The sequence below is a fragment of the Salmo salar genome, chromosome ssa14, assembly GCF_905237065.1.
Source record: "Salmo salar chromosome ssa14, Ssal_v3.1, whole genome shotgun sequence".
NCBI classification, from domain to species: Eukaryota; Metazoa; Chordata; class Actinopteri; order Salmoniformes; family Salmonidae; genus Salmo; species Salmo salar.
Genome location: NC_059455.1, coordinates 59,062,106 through 59,084,177, shown reverse-complemented (window position 1 = coordinate 59,084,177; position 22,072 = coordinate 59,062,106). Strand labels below are relative to the sequence as shown.

Sequence of the window (22,072 nt, the reverse complement as noted above, 5' to 3'; positions counted from 1 at the left end):
CATAGGCTCAACACAGAACAATCACCCACAAATCACAAACACAAACACACCCTAATATATGGGACTCTCAATCAAAGGCAGATAGACAACACCTGCCTTCAACTGAGAGTCCCAACCCCAATTAACCAAACATAGACATACACTCACTAGACTCCACATAGAACTACCTAGACATAAACCAAAACCCGGAAATACTAAACCAAACACCCTTTTAACAAACACACCACCCCAAACCACATAAAACAAATACCCTCTGCCACGCCCTGACCAAACTACAAAACAATTAACTTTATATATACTGACCAGGACGTGACAACACTCAAATGATGTACAGTATAGACTAGAGTTTCGAACATTAAGTACTGCACAATGTATCAGATGTTCACAAGCCACAAGACACGCTCAGTGCATAAAATAATGCAGTTCCACATTATATCATATACAGTATACAATAATATACCATTTAGCAGACGCTTTTATCCAAAGCGACTGAGTCACACGTGAATACATGTTTTCACATATGGGTGGTCCAGGGAATCGAACCCAGTATCCTGGCATAGCAAGCGCCATGCTCTACCAACTGAGCTGTAGAGGACCGCAGAACAAGGTTAGGACCTGTCAGAGAATCAGACACCCACGGAGCTGTCACGAAGTATAAGGCTGCATCACCATCTCTCAGGGGTACAGGAAACAGCATCCCCAGTCTCCACAGCAGTGAGAGGCACCATACACTGGACCACTCCTCTGTTTGTGCCAGTGATTGAGACTCCCCAGCTGATTTTGTTAGTACGGGTAAATCCTGGTCGGTCTTTTACAAAAAAAGAAAAATCCCATTGAGGCCTTCATTGGAAATTAGACATTATACTTGCCTGTGTTATCTTCTAGGCCATACTAACTGTATTTTTCATCCCCAAAATCGAATCAAATCAAATCTCTGTGTGTGGGAGATCTTGGCGCTCACTCAGAGGAAAGGCCATACAGTACGTTGCAGCCAAGAAATCAGAACCTGCTTGGCATGCAGAGCAGGCCTAGTTCATTGTTGATTGGGAACGAGTGACTGGGTCCATCTAGTCCCAGCAATGAGGTCACAGGGACTGCATGATCCTGACCCATCCATCAAACAGGCAACTCACACTTGCCTCTCTCTCTCTTTCTCGACGAAGGGCCCTTTACTGGTTGGCCAGGCTGAGCTAAGCAAGGTCCAGCCTGAGGGCAGCTATTCTCACAACAAGACTCTAAGATCTAACAAGGCATATTCATTTAACTAACACAAATAACGCCAATAGGCTTGTATCCAGTCCACTCAAGGTGTAAAGCAGTAACACTTTGCTATGAAAGCAGTGCTTATCGGCCTTCTCGCCAGGCTAAGTAGAAATATATCATTTATAGCTGGTACTTAAGAGGTGTTAGGCACTCGCAACGCCACTAAAGACTAAAGACACACAATCTCAAAGGCTGTGTACTATCCTGAACACTTTACACAGGACTGTTATCTGATGGGAGCATCTTGTCTAAGGGGTAACGGCTTCATCTCTCTATGGACTCAGGGATTTGAACCCTCAACCTCGGCTGATAATTCTGTGAAGCAGGGCGGTGATGACTCTGACACTTTGCTGCCCAAATGTCACCCTGCCCTTTCTCTCTCTTCTGAAAAGCCTGTCAGAGGGGCCCGGGAGCCCTCGCTAATTACTGTTCCCATTTGTGTGGGGGTGTGTGGGTGTGGGTAGGTCTGAGTGTGCATGTATGTGTATGTGTGTGTGCTCGGTGGCAAAAGACACCGACTGTGCCTGTTTAAAGGTCACAGTAAACTGGTGTATCAGCGAGTGAGAGACGGCACGTACACTACAGACACCTGCTATCTACACTACAGACACCTGCTATCTACACTACAGACACCTGCTATCTACACTACAGACACCTGATATCTACACTACAGACACCTGCTATCTACACTACAGACGCCAGCTATCTACACTACAGACGCCAGCTATCTACACTACAGACACCTGCTATCTACACTACAGACACCTGCTATCTACACTACAGACACCTGCTATCTACACTACAGACGCCAGCTATCTACACTACAGACGCCAGCTATCTACACTACAGACGCCAGCTATCTACACTACAGACGCCTTCCATCTACACTAGACGCCAGCTATCTACACTACAGACGCCAGCTATCTACACTACAGACGCCTGCTATCTACACTACAGACACCGGCTATCTACACTACAGACGCCGTCCATCTACACTACAGACGCCAGCTATCTACACTACAGACGCCTTCTATCTACACTACAGACGCCTGCTATCTACACTACAGACGCCAGCTATCTACACTACAGACGCCAGCTATCTACACTACAGACGCCTTCCATCTACACTACAGACGCCTGCTATCTACACTCAGACGCCTGTTATCTACACTACAGACGCCAGCTATCTACACTACAGACGCCAGCTATCTACACTACAGACGCCTGCTATCTACACTACAGACGCCTTCTATCTACACTACAGACGCCTGCTATCTACACTACAGACACCTGCTATCTACACTACAGACGCCTTCTATCTACACTACAGACGCCTGCTATCTACACTACAGACACCAGCTATCTACACTACAGACGCCAGCTATCTACACTACAGACGCCTTCTATCTACACTAAAGACGCCTTATATCTACACTACAGACACACTCTATCTACACTACAGACACCTGCTATCTACACTACAGACGCCTGCTATCTACACTGCAGACGCCTGCTATCTACACTACAGACGCCTGCTATCTACACTACAGACGCCTGCTATCTACACTACAGACGCCAGCTATCTACACTACAGACGCCAGCTATCTACACTACAGACGCCTTCTATCTACACTACAGACGCCTTCTATCTACACTACAGACGCCAGCTATCTACACTACAGACACCTGCTATCTACACTACAGACGCCTGCTATCTACACTACAGACGCCAGCTATCTACACTACAGACGCCAGCTATCTACACTACAGACGCCTGCTATCTACACTACAGACGCCAGCTATCTACACTACAGACGCCTGCTATCTACACTACAGACGCCAGCTATCTACACTACAGACGCCTGCTATCTACACTACAGACGCCTTCTATCTACACTACAGACGCCTTCTATCTACACTACAGACGCCTGCTATCTACACTACAGACGCCTGCTATCTACACTACAGACGCCTTCTATCTACACTACAGACACCTGCTATCTACACTACAGACGCCTGCTATCTACACTACAGACGCCTGCTATCTACACTACAGACGCCTTCTATCTACACTACAGACGCCAGCTATCTACACTACAGACACCTGCTATCTACACTACAGACGCCTTCTATCTACACTACAGACGCCAGCTATCTACACTACAGACACCTGCTATCTACACTACAGACGCCTGCTATCTACACTACAGACGCCAGCTATCTACACTACAGACGCCAGCTATCTACACTACAGACGCCAGCTATCTACACTACAGACACCTGCTATCTACACTACAGACGCCTTCTATCTACACTACAGACGCCAGCTATCTACACTACAGACGCCTGCTATCTACACTACAGACACCTGCTATCTACACTACAGACGCCTTCTATCTACACTACAGACGCCTTCTATCTACACTACAGACGCCTGCTATCTACACTACAGACGCCTTCTATCTACACTACAGACACCTGCTATCTACACTACAGACGCCAGCTATCTACACTACAGACGCCAGCTATCTACACTACAGACGCCTGCTATCTACACTACAGACGCCTGCTATCTACACTACAGACGCCTTCTATCTACACTACAGACGCCTGCTATCTACACTACAGACGCCAGCTATCTACACTACAGACGCCTTCTATCTACACTACAGACGCCAGCTATCTACACTACAGACGCCTGCTATCTACACTACAGACGCCTTCTATCTACACTACAGACGCCTGCCATCTACACTACAGACGCCTGCTATCTACACTACAGACGCCTTCTATCTACACTACAGACGCCAGCTATCTACACTACAGACGCCTTCTATCTACACTACAGACGCCTTCTATCTACACTACAGACGCCTTCTATCTACACTACAGACGCCTTCTATCTACACTACAGACGCCAGCTATCTACACTACAGACACCTGCTATCTACACTACAGACACCTGCTATCTACACTACAGACGCCTTCTATCTACACTACAGACACCTTCTATCTACACTACAGACGCCTGCTATCTACACTACAGACGCCTGCTATCTACACTACAGACGCCAGCTATCTACACTACAGACGCCTGCTATCTACACTACAGACGCCAGCTATCTACACTACAGACGCCTGCTATCTACACTACAGACGCCTTCTATCTACACTACAGACACCTGCTATCTACACTACAGACGCCTGCTATCTACACTACAGACGCCTGCTATCTACACTACAGACACCTGCTATCTACACTACAGACGCCTGCTATCTACACTACAGATGCCTGCTATATACACTACAGATGCCTGCTATCTACACTACAAAGCACTAACAGAGTGGAATAGGTGCCATAATAGGTGCTCCAATGTGCGCCTTCTGGCAAACAGGGAATTATTAGCTTGGCAATTAAATGACATATCACATTGCTTATCAAGGAGCTACGTATTACTGTAGATGAGTGCGTACCTCATCATAAAAAATGAGTGTGTATGTCCGTGTGTGCATGTACTCATGTGCGTGTGTGCATATGCACAAGACAAATATAGATCTTAACACGGGCTCCCAACCCCTGCCTCTCCTCCTGCCTCCTCACCTTTCCTGGCTGTGTTGCTCCTTCCTTGTGGTGTTGGCACAAGGTGATTTAGACGTTGTTACGTGTGGGGGAAAGAAAGGCTTGCCGCAAGCAGAGTCAGCGGAATGGCCTCCCTGTTCTGTGTCTAATGGCTCCTCTACACATGGAGCCTCCCTGGCGAGCTCAACTGTTAATTACTACAGAGCACCTTCCCCTACTCCTCTCCTCCCTCCAAAAACAAGGACATACCACTCTCAGCACAACTTCTCTCCATCTCTCCCTCCTTCATTTCTCTCCTTCCTTCCCTCCCTCGTTCCACTCTCTTCTCCTCTTCTTCTCCCACTCTCTGCCTCTCTTAAAGGGATAGTTCGGGATTTTGGCAATGAGACCCTTTATTTACTACTCAGAGTCAGATGAACTCGTGGATACCATGTTTATGTCTCTGTGTCCAGTATGAAGGAAGTTAAAGGGAGCTTTGTGAGCCAATGCTAACTAGTGGTAGCTAAATGACTGGAAGTCTATGGGTATCTGCTAGCATGCTGGGGAAGTAGATACAGTGGGGCAAAAAAGTATTTAGTCAGCCACCAATTGTGCAAGTTCTCCCACTTAAAAAGATGAGAGAGGCCTGTCATTTTCATCATAGGTACACGTCAACTATGACAGACAAAATTAGAAGAAAAAAAATCCAGAAAATCACATTGTAGGATTTTTAATGAATTTATTTGCAAATTATGGTGGAAAATAAGTATTTGGTCACCTACAAACAAGCAAGATTTCTGGCTCTCACAGACCTGTAACTTCTTCTTCCTCCACTCGTTACCTGTATTAGTGGCACCTGTTTGAACTTGTTATCAGTATAAAAGACACCTGTCCACAACCTCAAACAGTCACACTCCAAACTCCACTATGGCCAAGACCAAAGAGCTGTCAAAGGACACCAGAAACAAAATTGTAGACCTGCCGGCAGCAGGCTGGGAAGACTGAATCTGCAATAGGTAAGCAGCTTGGTTTGAAGAAATCAACTGTGGGAGCAATTATTAGGAAATGGAAGACATACAAGACCACTGATAATCTCCCTCGATCTGGGGCTCCACGCAAGATCTCACCCCGTGGGGTCAAAATGATCACAAGAACGGTGAGCAAAAATCCCAGAACCACACGGGGGGACCTAGTGAATGACCTGCAGAGAGCTGGGACCAAAGTAACAAAGCCTACCATCAGTAACACACTACGCCGCCAGGGACTCAAATCCTGCAGTGCCAGACGTGTCCCCCTGCTTAAGCCAGTACATGTCCAGGCCCGTCTGAAGTTTGCTAGAGAGCATTTGGATGATCCAGAAGAGGATTGGGAGAATGTCATATGGTCAGATGAAACCAAAATAGAAGCTTTTGGTAAAAACTCAACTCGTCGTGTTTGGAGGACAAAGAATGCTGAGTTGCATCCAAAGAACACCATACCTACTGTGAAGCATGGGGGTGGAAACATCATGCTTTGGGGCTGTTTTTCTGCAAAGGGACCAGGACGACTGATCCGTGTAAAGGAAAGAATGAATGGGGCCATGTATCGTGAGATTTTGAGTGAAAACCTCCTTCCATCAGCAAGGGCATTGAAGATGAAACGTGGCTGGGTCTTTCAGCATGACAATGATCCTAAACACACCGCCCGGGCAACGAAGGAGTGGCTTCGTAAGAAGCATTTCAAGGTCCTGGAGTGGCCTAGCCAGTCTCCAGATCTCAACCCCATAGAAAATCTTTGGAGGGAGTTGAAAGTCCGTGTTGCCCAGCGACAGCCCCAAAACATCACTGCTCTAGAGGAGATCTGCATGGAGGAATGGGCCAAAATACCAGCAACAGTGTGTGAAAACCTTGTGAAGACTTACAGAAAATGTTTGACCTGTGTCATTGCGAACAAAGGGTATATAACAAAGTATTGAGATAAACTTTTGTTATTGACCAAATACTTATTTTCCACCATCATTTGCAAATAAATTCATTAAAAATCCTACAATGTGATTTTCTGGATTTTTTTTCTCATTTTGTCTGTCATAGTTGAAGTGTACCTATGATGAAAATTACAGGCCTCTCTCATCTTTTTAAGTGGGAGAACTTGCACAATTGGTAGCTGACTAAATACTTTTTTGCCCCACTATAAAAAGGGCCTCATTGCATTTACATTTATGTCATTTAGCAGACGCTCTTATCCAGAGCGACTTACAAATTGGTGCATTCACCATATGATATCCAGTGGAACAACCACTTTACAATAGTACATCTATATTTTTTTTGGGGGGGGGGGGGGTTAGAAGGATTACTTAATCCTATCCCAGGTATTCCTTAAAGAGGTGGGGTTTCAGGTGTCTCCGGAAGGTGGTGATTGACTCCGCTGTCCTGGCGTCGTGAGGGAGCTTGTTCCACCATTGGGGTGCCAGAGCAGCGAACAGTTTTGACTGGGCTGAGCGGGAACTGTGCTTCCGCAGAGGTAGGGAGGCGAGCAGGCCAGAGGTGGATGAACGCAGTGCCCTTCTTTGAGTGTAGGGACTGATCAGAGCCTGAAGGTACGGAGGTGCCGTTCCCCTCACAGCTCCGTAGGCAAGCACCATGCCAAAATCATAAAGTATCCCTTTAACCTCCTGACCCAACACATCGTCTCTAGACCTATAGAATTCATTCAGACACCAAACATTGTCTATAGGAGCAATGTCTATACTGTAGGACCTGTATACTGATCGGGTGGTGGGATAAACATCTTGTGTCATGGGAGCCTCCATGCATTGCATCCGGGATGGGATAGTCTGGGCACTCAACTAAACCACAGCCCCATTAAAAGGTTGTTATTAGAATGGGTGCAGCGGAGCGGATGGGGTGTGTGTGTGCATGCATGTGTGTGTGCCATGCTAATGGGGCGTAGAGAGGTGCAGTGATTCTGAGAGGCTATATGGGGAGGGGGGAGAGAGAGAGAGAGAGGGAGAGGGAGAGAGAGAAGCGAGGCAAGCGTGAGCAGCCCGTGGCCACAATCAATTACAAAGTGTTGGGCTTCGTGCTCTAATCAGACACATAAATGTCAGCCAGTTTCCCCAACGCACGCCTCCATTTGCATCCATCGCTGCGGTGGAGAGGAGACTCCACCTCATGTGTTTTTGATGTAGGGTGAGAGGGAGAAAGGGAGACTATTAGGGGACAGTGGGAGAGATTGCTGTGGGATTGAGTGGTGCTTACTTGACAGCATTTACTGATGGCTATGCAATGCGCTGAATGATGGCACGCCACAGCTCTGTCTACTTCGTAGAAGCTGCGAGGCTCTCTGTTCTGAGTGCTGATATAGGATCTATCCATATAATCTTATTCGTTATGATCTAAAAGGCAAAACTGACCCTAGATCAGCACTGAAATCTGAGAGGCTTTGTGTATACGGGCCCTGGTCATATAACACACCCATATATACAGAGGTGCTCTATCACATATTTCTCTTCTGCATTTCCAAAATATGTGAAATGATTCCAGAGTACATTTTACATTGTTTAAAAACCTTTTAGATGTAAATTCCCCTGTTTAGGAGACCTGTGTGCTTCTGGTACCGGTTACGACTGCCATTTTTGCTTATAAATCAATCTGTGGACACCGTAGATCAAAATGACTTGCATTGAGCAATAGCCCTGGTTCCCACGGACACAATAGTATATTTTATCCACATGTCGGGATGTGAAATCTGAAACCACTTGAAGCTGGGATGCCTCTCCTACAATTTAATTCGCTCTTCCGACTGTCTATCAACTCCTGACTGAATCCTAGCACGTCTGCAATCCTTACATCTTAGCGCAGCAGGAGAGAGTGGTTTCATCACTATAGATTGATTTATAGCCGTTAATCTAAAATAATTCATAGATTTTAAACAACAAAAAAATGTGATGGACAAGATTAATACGAAATGAAAGGTGAGTTCCCAAGCTAAAGCTCTGTGTGACGTTCACAGAGATGGGAGAGAGACCTTCAGAAAATTTTCATTTTCTCTAACAATAAACATACAAATGGCATTTTAAAGTTATAAGGAAGGTTAAATAATATAGTTAATGATTATCATTTGATTATACTATATTTAGAAAGCCTATAAGTAATTTCAAGCCTAATTGATACAGTTTTGTTTAATAAGAAAAACGTCATATAAAATATTTCATATTTTCATATTTGTATCATATTTGCACTGTTAACTTGAGCTTGTGTTCTCAAAAGTGACTACACTTCAGCAATTTATAGTTATTTTACCAGAAAGGTAAGATTTTAACCTTTCTTGGAGTATGCAGTATTGCTAGTTATTTTTTATAGTCCTCTCATGATAAATAGTTACTTTCGGGGATGATGTAGATTACATTTTAGTTACATGTAGTTACATTTAAGAGTTAATCATTTATGGTGCTTTTTTAAAAATTCGAAGAAGTAGCCTACTGTACTTATTCGCATATGAACACAATCGAATGTAGTTACCAGGTAACAGAGGCCTATTCAACCTCATTCCTACACACCATAATCATGTGAGGCGTTTAAAGTCCAGCAAGGCATATATAATGAATGGCGAGAGAGAGAGAAAGCGAGAGAGAGAAAGGGAGAAAGACAGTGGGAGAGAGAGACAGAAATGGAGAGCGAGAGAGTGAGGTACAGAGAGAGTGAGAGAGAGAGAGAGAGCACGCAAGAGAGAAAGAGAAAGAGAGAGAGAGAGAGCTTGACACCTGAGGACAGAGGTCTATGAGAATGGCCTCTCTGTATGATCCTGCGGTGCAGAAGAGAGAAGACCGGAAAAGAAGGATGAGAGAGGAAGAGAGGAGAAAGAACACACAACGTAGAGCCAGACGGTTGGAGGGACCGACACAGCTGCGATAGCGATTAGGGCCCTTATGTATTAAACATACCTTTGTAGAGCAGGGTGAGGAGAGGAAAGGAAAAGAAAAGAGGGAAATGGAAAGGAAGAGAGGGAGGAGGAGGGAGGGACAGTAGCCAGCAGAGCTTCTGACTCATCCCTCTGTCTAAGCGAGAGTAGATGTGTATGTGTGTGTGTGTGTGTGTGTGTGTGTGTGTGTGTGTGTGTGTGTGTGTGTGTGTGTGTGTGTGTGTGTGTGTGTGTGTGTGTGTGTGCGAATGTGTGTCAGGAGAAGTGAAAGCTGTTCCCCTGCAGGTCCAGAGTCTCAGAACGGCCTCCAACACACAGTCATTACAGGCTGACAGGGACACTTATATACCACCGCCAAACATGTACGGCTCCTTCCTTTCTATTCCTCCGCTAGCTCCTGCACCTCTCACCGCTCCCTCTCTTCCTCTTTCACTCTCATTTACTCCTCTCCCTCCTGATAGCCATAACTACTCCAATCTCCCATGACTGACACTGTATCACAGAGATTCGAAGCTCAATCGATGGGAGACGATAACCTGCTGGTAAATAATGAGGCGCTATTCAATCAAAAACGGTGCAAAGTTTCAAATGTTTCAGTTTTTTTCACTTGTGTGTGGGAAAACAATGTTTACAGTATGAAACCCCCCAAAAAAACTCACTGATTATGACAGACAGATGAATTCAAACACGCTTTTTTCCCTGCGTCGGGAAAGGGTTATTTTGGCTGTATCCCGGGCACCCAGGCCATCTGTTCTAGAGAAGCAGGTATTCATAAGACGTTAACCAGCACAATGCTGAACTTGTCACTTCCCCTTAAGCTGATCTGCTTGATTGGCTGAATGGGATGCTACTGTTTATGCATAATCCATTCTCGGCTACTGTACATGTATGTACATTTTCAAATAGCTCAACATGCATAATCTTGCAGTTGCCTGGGCACGTTTCAAAGACGGAACTGCATGATCCATGACACAGGTTGTAGTCAGTCAGTTGTGGTGGACCTGGTTCAGATCAGATGTATTGGTCATGCCACAGGGAAATAAGGACATGCTCCCCAATAAAAAGGGGATTGCTCCCCCTAGTCAACCGTGATTTCATAACACTAGACTTTTGTAGAACTCTTTTCATCCTTAGACATATGCCTTCACGACGACCAAAAACAGGCCCCCAATATCATTCTCCCGCCCATTGTTTTCGTCCATTTACGACCATTGAGACGCTTTTTAACGAAAACCCCTCATTGTTGTATTAACCCTGGAGAGAGGGGATGCCAGAACCAACAGAACCAAAGAAGCCAGAGAGCCAAAGCAACGGGCTTCCAGTAGAAAAGCCACAACACAAACGAGCTCTTGGCAGGGTCCGGAGGAGCAGTATTTTTCCAAAAGTGATTACCTTCTCTCCCTTTTTCCCTCCCTCCCGCCGACAAGCTGTTCCCCTGGCAGCTGTTTCTACTATGCGGATACCCGGGCACGAGGCGGAGCAAGTGGAGCTGGTTCAGGAACCCTCCACATGCAAATCGCATGGAAAACTGTCAAAGCTTTTCTCTGGGAGGGCCACCCTTTCCAAAGCCATGAAACAGAGCCTGATTAGCGCTCCACGCCAGTGTCAAACCTCCGGAAACCAACATCGGCTTTGGAGAGGGAGTCTTTGTTGAAGAGGGAGTCTTTGTTGGAGCCCCTACTGTTCAAACGCCAGGCATGTTGTAGTTGTGTGTTCATAGTCATTCTCCAGGTGTAAGCCCTCCTGGTTGACTACCTCAAAGCTGGGAGATGTTACACTGAATGTATACAATGAGTGGCATTATACACACAGCTGAAGACGTCAAACCCCATAGGTTATTAACAATGGAGCAAGCTATAGATCTGCACAGCTGGGTCAGAATGGTGAAATATTGTGAACAAAATCTGTGTTAAAAAACAACATTTGAGAGCCAACCGTATAAGCAAATACAGTAATACTAATGCAAATATGAAGTATATTGCAGTACTACATAAGTAAAACACCATTATGTACAGACAGAATCTCCTGTATACCTCCGGTGAGTCAGATATGACCAGGGGCCACCAGACAGCACACAAACAGATCATAATCCTCTTTCGTAATTGGACACATGAGAAATGTTGTCAATGACCAATGAGACAGAAGCAGATGGCAACGCAGGCGAAATCAACCCTTCTACTCTACCCTGTCTCTTACAGCGATAAGCCAAAGGCAGCGATTGAGACATTATTTAAAACTCCACCATCCACCCCCCTCATGCATCGTGAAAAATATCTCTCAACTCCTATCAAAGAACCTTCTTCCTCTGAGACCCCCCACTGAGCGCGCCCACTAAGAGCTCCACCCCCCCTCCTCGCCGACCCCCTATCCTCTCAGCCCCTAATGCACAGCCAATGAGATTATCCCCGTTGATGTAGGCCTTGAATTACTCACGTTATGACTTGATTGGCCAATAATTCGATTGGAGGCACATTTATACTTCCTCTGGTTCTCTCAGACCCATCCTCTCTCTTTCGCTCTACTCTCTCTCTCTCTCTGCTCCCTCCCTCTCTCTCTCAAGGCAACACTGTGCCATCAGCTAGCTATCGAAGCAGGTGTGACCATTTCCATGGAGATTGATTAACCACTTTATCAGGAAAAGGGCTCAGATCCGGATACAACAACCACACAGTTTCTCACAAAGCCCTGTTTTGCCTTTTCATTCAATTGCCAATGCTTTATGTAAACATCCATGTTCTTGCTTTTAGCTAAAACTTGTTAGCGAATACTATTTGCCTATCGTCATGGTGAATATTAAACAAGGTTACAGCTTGCAAAACCGTCCACGCTACGTCTGTAGATTCGAGCAGAGCCAGGCCAGATGGGGGTAATGTGATGTACTGAAGGGGTGTTCATCACGCAGAGGATGAGCTCTGTGTGCAGCATCCACTCAATCTGCCTCAGAGGGTGGAGAGGGAGTGATCAGTATTCAAGATGGCAACGGCTCCCAACTTACCGTCTGTTCCAGATCTTTCTTATAGGGAACTTCGGGTCAGGGAACATCCCTGGCTTGGCTCCGGAAGATCCTTGAATCCTTCTTCTCTTCTAACACAGTCCTGGAGCAGCACACCTTCAACAGGCCTAGGTTATCCAGTACTCGCAAAATACAAAGGTACCCTGAAGGCCATTTGGCGAATGTACTGTACAATTCATACGCAACTGATTTGTTCACACAAGGAACTAGCAGAAGTAATGTCAAGGCCTTAGGATTTCCTGTTTGAGTATCATGTTTTGCAAATTTATATTATTTGACAATCGGATGTAAACATCGCTGTCAGACTGGCTAGGAAGGAAAATAGCATTAACCATTGTACGAGGCGCAAACAGCCTGAAATATTTAACGGTTTAGAGTCAGATTACACAAAATGGAACCTAAAGATGTGATACTATTTGACGGCTTGCTTCGTAATACATTTGAAAGTTAGCATGTTCTTCCATCGGTTATTGCAGGAGGCATCTGTGTGAACGTCACATCCCAGCAGGGAGAGAGAGAAAGCCAGATAGGATGCTCCTTGTGCATAAATCTCTCTCTGGTGGCGTTTAAGCTACACTCTCTCGCTTTTCTCCTCTTTCTCCATCACTGCCCACCTCTCTCTCTCTCTCTCTCTCTCTCTCTCTCTCTCTCTCTCTAGTTGATGGCAGTCTCATGTCTGGTTTTCTGTCTTGTCTTGTCTACTGTTTTCTCCATTACTTCTTCAGTTGTCAGACTCCCAAAGACTAGCCATCTGGTTTCAATCAGGTCTGCTCTGCAGCAAACATAACAACACAGGGACAACACAGACATGTAGCCGTGTAAACACATAAACACGGAGGACGTGATGAGCACACAACACAGAAACACTGGAGGAATCACACACACAACGACAAAATTATATAATCACAAAACTACAAAGGCAAAATACTAAGATAACACCAGCGGGGATGATGCGAGTTAGATAAGACTCTGACTACTGTAAAGACAACTCTAACTAAAAGATAACATTAAGATAGCATGAAGATTATACTAGGTGTTGCAACACAAAGCCATTGCCTTGATTGCAAGACGATAACACACGGACAACAAAGAGATAACACTAACATCAAAGAGATAGCACTAGCATCAAAAGAGATAACACTAAGACAACATTGCGAAAGTACAAAGACAATGCCTTGCAAGACGATAACACACGGACAACAAAGAGATGGCACTAACATCAAAGAGATAGCACTAACATCAAAAGAGATAGCACTAAGACAACATTGCGAAAGTACAAAGACAATGCCATGATAACAGTGGCACAAGCACAGACGCAACACAGGCATAGCACACAGACCAAACACGAGAAGCCAGACACAATAAACACGGTATTGGAGGAGCACCCTTAGCACAGGAAGCTAGAAGTGAGTGAGACATAACCAAGGCAAAGACATAACAGACTCATCACAGGCGACACACAACGACAACTCTGCAGCAAATTACAGACGACAGAACGCAGACAAAATATTGACACAATGCAGAGGCGGAAAGAACACATTTAAACAGCAGACACCCCACACACATCACAGATTTGTAGGGGGAGGGGGAGATGAAAGAATCACAGCCAAGCCATGTGAGCAACCTTCAAACATAAGTGGTTCATCGAGGGAGAGGGAACTACGGTGATTGACATGTAAATGTGTCTACTTCCTTGAAAATGAGTCAAAATCTCATTGAACCAAGTGAGTCAAAATCTCATTGAACCACATGAATGTGAATATACTCAAACGTTATGTCTAAGAAAAGTTAAACGTACACATTTCCCTATGATTTTACAAGCACACACAGCCGAACATGCATCATCCACCCAGATCCACACAGGGCTCAAGGTTAACAGCCTCGGAGGAGGGCTCGGTCTGTTTTCAGGATGTGCTGATGATGTACAGTATGTTATGTAGGGTAAACAACCCCGGACAGCAAAATGTGGTGTGGAGGAATCACCCCGCAGATGGTGATAATTTCTACCCCCAGTATCTGGCCTGCCCCCGTGGTCTCTGAACTGCTGACTGGATCTCACTCTGCTCTGACTGAGGCCCTGGAGACAGCTTCATATTTGAACTCTGAAGAGGCCCCCCCATCACACACACCGTATGCGTGCACGCACATGAACGCAAGCACGCACACACACACGCTAACACGCACGCACACGCAGACACACACCTCCCCTGCTCTAAACCAGCAGTCAGTGGAGACGTGTCTGCTGGGACAGAAGGTCATTAAGGGCAGCTGCTGGGTGAGTCTGGTTTCCTGGTTGACCTGAGAGAGTAGAGTGACTCCCTCACTTTTTTCCTTCTTTTCTCCCCCCCAGAGACGAAAACTCAAAGGCTAATTTCATCCCGAAGATACAGAATTGACATTCGCTTCTCTCTTGTTTTTTGTTGTTGTTGACCTTTCACCCCCCCCCACTCGGAGATCACAAGCAGAGATTGGACAGACACACCGCCACACACAGTGACATTCAGATGGAGGGGGGAAAAAACGGCATTGCCAAAGCCAGAGAGCCAGAGCCCACTACTTTCCCAGTTCCCTCTCCCTCATTAGTCTGAATAAGAGACATGGGTGTCACAGTTCCCCATCCATCAACAGTCACTAGGCAGCCCCTGGCTGATACGTGGGCCCTTTGACATGGCCAGAGCTCTATGCTGCTCTGTCTCAGAGTCCTCCTACAGTACAGTCCCTACCAATATGATGGAAACTGTCAGTCTAATTTAACATGGCATGCCTGCACAATTCATTAGGGGCCTGCAGAGAGAGAACATGAGAGAGAACGAGAGAGAGAGAGAGAACCAGAGAGCGAGAGACAGACAGACAGACAGCGAGAACCAGAGAGAGAGCGAGAGAAAGAGAGAGAGGGATGGTGTTGGTGGGGGGACAGATGGCCAAAAAGAGACAGAGACAGACAGTGACAAACCGGTGACAGCCAGACAGTCACGGGATGAGAAGGACAAACCTGACCATGAGCCTCACTCCAAGCTAGTGCGTGATTAGTCTCTCGTTAATGGCCAGGCACGTAACACGGTCGGCACTATTTGTTTGTGTTACCATCGGCAGCCAGTCGGAAATCCAAACAGACTGTGCAGCAGCGCCCAGAATTAGCATTAAATCTTAATTACGTTGAGAGGCTTTCTCAGCGCGGTAGAAATGTAAACTCACGCAGACAGGAGCTTTAAGCCCTGAATATGTAACTGTGCTATGGTGGGAGGGTACCTTAATCGTGTTACATTTTCGAGCGAATTAAACATAGCCTGGCTAGTGGCACTTTCGCTCGTCTTCTGTGTGTGTGTGTGTGTTACACAGTAAGGCGGTGGATTAATGTGTGTTTTGAAAGAACCTACAGATGAATTACCCCTTGAAATGTTACTTCACGCATATATTCTGTTATTCTCTCCATCTAAATGTATGGAAGCTTAATTCATACATTATGACAGCATTGCGCTATAAAAAAAAAAAGCGAATCACATGTGGCTTATTTTGTTTATTAGATAAGCCATGTGTGTGTGAACGTGAAAATAACCTGCTTCAGGAGCATGAGCAGGGACAGGCTCGTCACTCAATGTCATTTGGATTCCCTTAGCTTTAAATAGCTCCTACTTCACTGCATGGTTTAAGTTGGCACTCGTGGTATTTTCCTGCTGGTTCGGTCGGAGGGGAAACTCACAGTTCACAGTTTCCAGGCTGTAAGGGGAAATTGCCCTCTCATGCCTCGTGAAGGATGATAGGTAGAGGAAAATGATGGCAGAGAAATCCCCCCTGAAAATACATGGTCAAGGAGTAGACTCCTTTACAATGTGTGGAAACGGCGAAATAGTAGGCCGTCCATCACACTGAATTTTAATAAAATACATAGTCAAGAAGTCTCTCCTCTCCTTTAAAATTCTGTTGATACACCTTAGTCTCCCCACCACACAGAATACTAAGAAGAGCGTCAGTTGGGATTGCGAAACCTCCAGTGATAAGAATGTCTACAAGGGAGCTGTTAGTTGAGCGTAGATTTAAACATATCTATAATGTGTATAGTCAGGGCCGTGCATGCTGGCAGAGAGGGTAGACAAGGGAGGGGTAGGGAGGAGGGCCGGAGATTGCTGGCATTGAGGAATCTAATCCCCGAGTTAATTGGTATGACTGATGAAGACAAATTGAAATGGGGCAACTGAATCAGCGGCTCGCACGGAAGGCCTGGGCTGGGAGAGAGCTGGGAGAGCTTAAAGCTCTCTACTGCAGCCACAGCCGCCTACTACAAGCCCACAACATACTCCCATCAAAGAAACAAACACACAAATGTGTGTGTGTGTGTGTGTGTGTGTGTGTGTGTGTCTAGGTCCGGACTACTGCGATGCAGTGCCTTAGACCGCTGCGCCACTCAAGATAATAATAATAACAACTAACTTACTGTTGAAAATTACAATATGCATAGAAATGCAGTAAATGAGCTTCAACTAAAAATGTTCGGACCTCAACCTCACTAAACCTCTGAGCCCCTGACATAAGCCATTTTCTCTGACAATCTGTAAGTAATATGTTGCTAAGTACATTACTGTTCCACAATTTAGACGTAAAATGTACAGATTATAGTGTAGCTAAAACGGCTAACACCATGAAGGCATGAAAATACACAGATTTTAAACACTATCCAGCTTTGTCCAGCATAGCTTCAATTGAAGACACGTTCTGAGCGTTGCTGTCCTTTCTCTGACCAAATGGGTAAAGTAATGCAAAGTGCTGCTCTGTCTGTCTGTCTGTCTGTCTGTCTGTCTGTCTGTCTGTCTGTCTGTCTGTCTGTCTGTCTGTCTGTCTGTCTGTCTGTCTGTCTGTCTGTCTGTCTGTCTGTCTGTCTGTCTGTCTGTCTGTCTGTGTCTGTCTGTCTGTCTGTCTGTCTGTCTGTCTGTCTGTCTGTCTGTCTGTCTGTCTGTCTGTGATGGTGGAATCAGGGTCCTTTGAAATGGCTCTTCCTCAGTCTGGTAGTGGACGCAGATCAATTGAGGGATTAAGGGAGGGGCTTGACACAGTTGCCACATCAAAGGGATTGGAATAACTGCATACGGTGGCCATTATTGAGTCTGAAAAGCCGTATTTATATGTATTTATATTTGCTTCAAAGCGACGCAATGGCAGCATTGAGCATATTGAGGCTGGCCTTCACTCCTTTTGAAATACACCGATTTGGGCTCAGGGCCACTGCTGGGCAATTTGGTAACAAAATAGACAGCTATTCACTGAATAAAGCCCCAATGTTACTTTAATTAGAATACTATTTGTCTTTGTTCGTAGTGCCATTCAAACTACAGATAGGATCGTATAATGAATTGAGAATTGAATTACAAAGTGGAGTCACAACAAACTCTAACAAAGAGTAATTTTCTTTTTTAAATAAATCCCATATCAATTTAAAGTCTTTCTCTGTGTATTGGGATGGTGATGAATGCCAATGTCCATTAAAAGTTACTGTAACTCTCGCTCCTCTAGAGGGAGTGTGGCAGACCAGACACTCTCTCCCTCTGATAAGTTTGTAACTTTGTTCATTAGTGCTGGCCTGTCTCCCGCTGCAGCTGGCTGTCTGTGGTGACACGGTCTCTGCCAAACCTCTCTCTCTCCCTCTTCCTCTCTCTCTCTCTCCCCCTCTCCTTCTCTCTCTCTCTCTCTCTCTCTCTCTCTCTCTCTGCACGTCTCCAAGCTGCTCTGTGAAATAATTTACCGCACGCCGCGCTCCTCCGTATGATTGAAGCGTAATTAGAGCGCTGAGACAGTGCGAGCCAATGACGGGGCACGGGATTGGGAGCTAGTCAGATGGTCCTTCTCACTCGCGCTGGTTTTGCCCTTCAAAAGTATCACTTTGGGAAAGGGAGGGTCGAGAGGCGCGCTGCCGCTAAGGCAAGAAGATGCTTCTGCATGAGGCGCCTATGCAACGTATGCACATAGAGATATAAAGAGAGAGGAATATACATGTGTAGGGGAACCTAGGGAGGCTTCGTAGCCTCCCATACACTCAGTGATACTGTCATACTGTCACTAGGGGGAGAAAGGTATAGTATAAACTAAAGGAGGAAGGGCTTGATAAGGATACAAGAATATGTATCTATGTGGCGTATTCAAAGAGCGGCTGTGACAGGCGGACACATATGGAGCGGAGGAACTAGAAAACGTCTCTACTAGGCTACACCATAATCTCTATGACACCCCCAGTCTCGATGGCACCACACTGGGAAATGTGCTTATTACGACTATCTTCTGGCTGACACCATTATGCTTTATGAAAAACACAGTTCTCAAACAGCTTGCAATGTCATGCTGAAATGGCATCATATCCAAGGTGGGATAACACAAACTGCAGAGAGAGATGGGTGCTGAACCGGCACCTGTATCCTTTAGTCCAGCCAATTACCCTTTCTTTCTGAATAGATTCCCACTGCCTGAGAAGAAGCCAAAGTTGACCTCAGCCTGTGGTGCAGGGCGGCTATGCTAAGCTAACCTAGCTATTCTCAGCCACACCAACAACGGCGTCAACCATCCGTTTGATTGGAGTCCAGAGGTCACCCTTCGTCTCGTTCAACTGTAAAGGGGCGTCAGTGCAGGAACTGTGTCAAAGAAATCACCCTTAAAGGATAATAGGGTAATAATGAAAATCATACCACCGCAGACTGCCCAGACCACCCACAGGGAGCTTCCTCGCTGTTTGTATGAATATAAATGCAATATTGAAATTTCCCCTGAGAGATAGGAATGTCAATCTCCGTTATTCTACGTTTATTGGGCTGTTGCCCTGACCGAGGCCCAAACGTTACCGTAACAACTCCATGGGCCCTTAAATGTCCAAATGGCGAACAGAGACAGCTGCCTGATGGGCCGGATATTTTCCCCTCACTCTAATGTGGACAGAAAGTGAAGGTCAAGCAGAGACAGAGAGGGTGAACAGTCCTGAGTTAGAGAGGGTAAAACTCAACCTAACGCTGAGTCTCTACGTTTATCCAATGTAAAAAAATAACTATTTCAAATGTTGCTACATAAGACCGATTTGAGACGGTCGGTCACATATTACATGTCAATAACACCCTCCACATCCAAATGAACCTGAGGCTCTCATTTTGGGCTTTTAAAAAAGTTGTTATTTTCTCCCACGTTCCGATTTGCCTCTGTTATTACTGGAGAATAAACATGGTAATGTTTGTTAGCTCAAGAGGCAGTGATTTCAGATTGAATACAAGGTGAATCTAAATATGTATGTCAAGGGAGTGTGACGTGTAAATATCCGTGTGATGTTGGGGATCCTATGGCTAATCTGGGCTGGTTCAGGTAGCTTGGCGAGAGAGAGACAGAGAGAGAAAGAGCGAGAGAAAAAGGGAGAGCTTTGTTTTCATCTCGGCAACCATAAGACAAACAAAGACAAAGGTAGAGAGATAATTTCCATAAAGACTGGGTTGTTGACTGAGAGCTAGCAGCTGTCGGGTGGAATTGCTTCTCCGACACAACCACCACAATCGAGGGCGCTCACCCCATAATTCAGTGTGATTGGCTCAAGGGGAAAATGGCAGCCTGTGGAGAGTTGAGGAGGAGAGCTCTTTGACAGGTTTGCATCTTCGATGAGGAGAAGCGGACCGTTTACTTGTTATCCTTCTGTCTCTTTTAATGTCAGTCTTCATACGGTGAGAAAAAGCATTCCACACGCAGTGACACGGAGAATGAAGACTTCAGCTAGGACCCCCACCAATGAACACACACACACACACACAGACGCACGCACAAACACTTGCACGCACACACACTCTCGCCCAAGCTGCTGCTTTGTAGGTGACTGACAGCGAGGGAGGCACAAGGAAGTGTCCTTCAGGTACCTCAATTATGGTTCTCATCCTCCCTCATGCTGTCACAGTCCCCAAGGGGGGAGGAGGAAATAAAAAGGAAGCCAATGTTTCACATTTCCTTGGTATTACCAATTCAGAGGGGGGACACCCAGACAAAAGGAGAAGGAAGAATAAATAAAGACCCATTTCTCCACCTTTCTCTTCCCTTCTTCTCTTCCCTCCCTCGCAGCCGTGTTTAAAATAAGGCACCTCAATAAAAGCCTTTTAATGGCACTGCGGCGGGAAAAGAAGGCACAACTTGATTACTCCGACGGTTTTATTTAACGAGCTCAAAGCCTCTGGCTCTGACTCGCAATTCCGTTTATTACTTTGTTGCTGGAGATCTACGTGACAAAATGGAGCCTTGGGAACGTGGAGAATGAAGAGAATGAGCCCCAGCATGACCGTGTTCAGTCATCGGGGTGGCAGCCATCGCCACAATGATTTACACCTGCAGGATGTGATGGTGATGCTCACCTGGGTTCCTGTTTGATGCCTCTGGGGCAACCAACCGGTTTTTCAATGTCACAGCTACAGACTGCCACGTTAATTATGGATGGGACTAAATTGCCCTTGTTGAATGTATGGCTGGCAAACACATGGTAGACGGGAGTGTGCGTGGCTGTGTGTTTGTGTGAGAGAGCGAGAGACAAAGGGTTAGAGATAGAGAGAGAGAACAGCGAGCAAGTAGAAGAGAGACTGAGTAGACAGAGATACAGAGAGTCAATAAAAACGAAACGACTTAATGTCTCTCAGACGTGGGATAAAAAGACAGTAGTAGAGAATGCCTACCCTTAATTCATGTGGCCGGAAATATTCAAGAGTACGTTCACACACACACACGAACACTGGAAACGTGCCAGCTGTTTTATATTGGGACAAAAGCCAACTCCTGGGAATGTTGACTGACAACAGAAAGCAATAGAAAGAAAGGTTTTAAATGAAATAGGGAAAGAGCATACAGCCTAATCTGTATTCTGTGTGTGTGGCCTCCTATAAATATTAGAGGAAAGACAGACACTTTGTGAAGAGAGGAAATGGGTAAATTGTGCATTTGAGGATATAATTTCCCCTCTAGCTGCTACTCCCATTATATTCCATCACAATAATGGGGGTATCATCTTCATCGTAATTTCTAGCATCATTATCCTCACCATCATCATTATTGGAATAGTGAATAAAAGTCGAAGTATCTCTCTCATCTTCCTCCTCATCATCATCATCACCACAGTTCTAATCAGCACCATTGCCAGCAGCATCAGTACAAGTTAAACATCTGATTAATGTTCAATTAAGCCTCTAGTTACCTGCCCTTATGGTATGGCCATTCACGCTCTCAAGCTGTGGAGCTCACTGGGGTCTCATGTTCCAGCTCCTCTCATCTGCTTCCACTTTCACATCAAAGAGCACATGACAGGCGGCTATGCCCACTGCAACCAGAGCACAGCCTAATTGACAGTG

The 22,072-nt window shown here is 45.6% G+C and overlaps 1 protein-coding gene across 1 annotated transcript in view; it reads right to left on the bottom strand.

The window, feature by feature from the left end:
- Window positions 1–22,072, bottom strand: part of LOC106570076 (RNA-binding motif, single-stranded-interacting protein 3) — a 226,843-nt gene that overhangs the window by 121,423 nt on the left and 83,348 nt on the right. The window lies entirely within an intron of this gene.